Source organism: Penaeus monodon, chromosome 20, assembly GCF_015228065.2.
Source record: "Penaeus monodon isolate SGIC_2016 chromosome 20, NSTDA_Pmon_1, whole genome shotgun sequence".
Classification (NCBI taxonomy): Eukaryota; Metazoa; Arthropoda; class Malacostraca; order Decapoda; family Penaeidae; genus Penaeus; species Penaeus monodon.
The window spans coordinates 37486132-37486616 of NC_051405.1; the positions used below are offsets into that span (position 1 = coordinate 37486132).

General features: G+C 30.7%; 1 protein-coding gene across 1 annotated transcript in view; it reads left to right on the forward strand.

The window, feature by feature from the left end:
- Window positions 1-485, forward strand: part of LOC119585794 (substance-K receptor-like) — a gene marked incomplete at its 5' end in the record, with an annotated part of 9934 nt that overhangs the window by 3772 nt on the left and 5677 nt on the right.

A 485-nucleotide genomic window follows, 5' to 3' on the forward strand; every position in this document is an offset into this window, starting at 1 on the left:
AGCATCATGCGAAAACTGAAATTATATTAATTTCTTTCTTGTAACTCGATTAGTTTTCTTGCACAATTTTATACAAAGGGATTCAAAACTTCAAGGAGGAACTTATGATAAAAAATAAAGTTTTCTTTTTCCATCGCATGATAACTTTCCTCCTGATTCCATGGTAACTAAGATCAAAGGGTCAAAAAGGGAAGTCTCCGAAATTATCTTCATCGTATTTTTTTGGGCGGAAACATTTAAAAAGAAGAAGTGACGTAAATGACGTCACACAGACTATATAGAGAGTTTACATACTAGACTATATAAAGATATAATATTAGTAGACTGTATAGAAGCATGATATCGCTAGACCAGTCTATATGGAAATATAATACTAGTGCTCTATATAGAAAGATAGCATTACTAGACCATATGAAATATGGCATTTCTATTCCATATAGATATAGAAATATGATACTAGTAGTCTTTACAGAATGTAAGAGTAG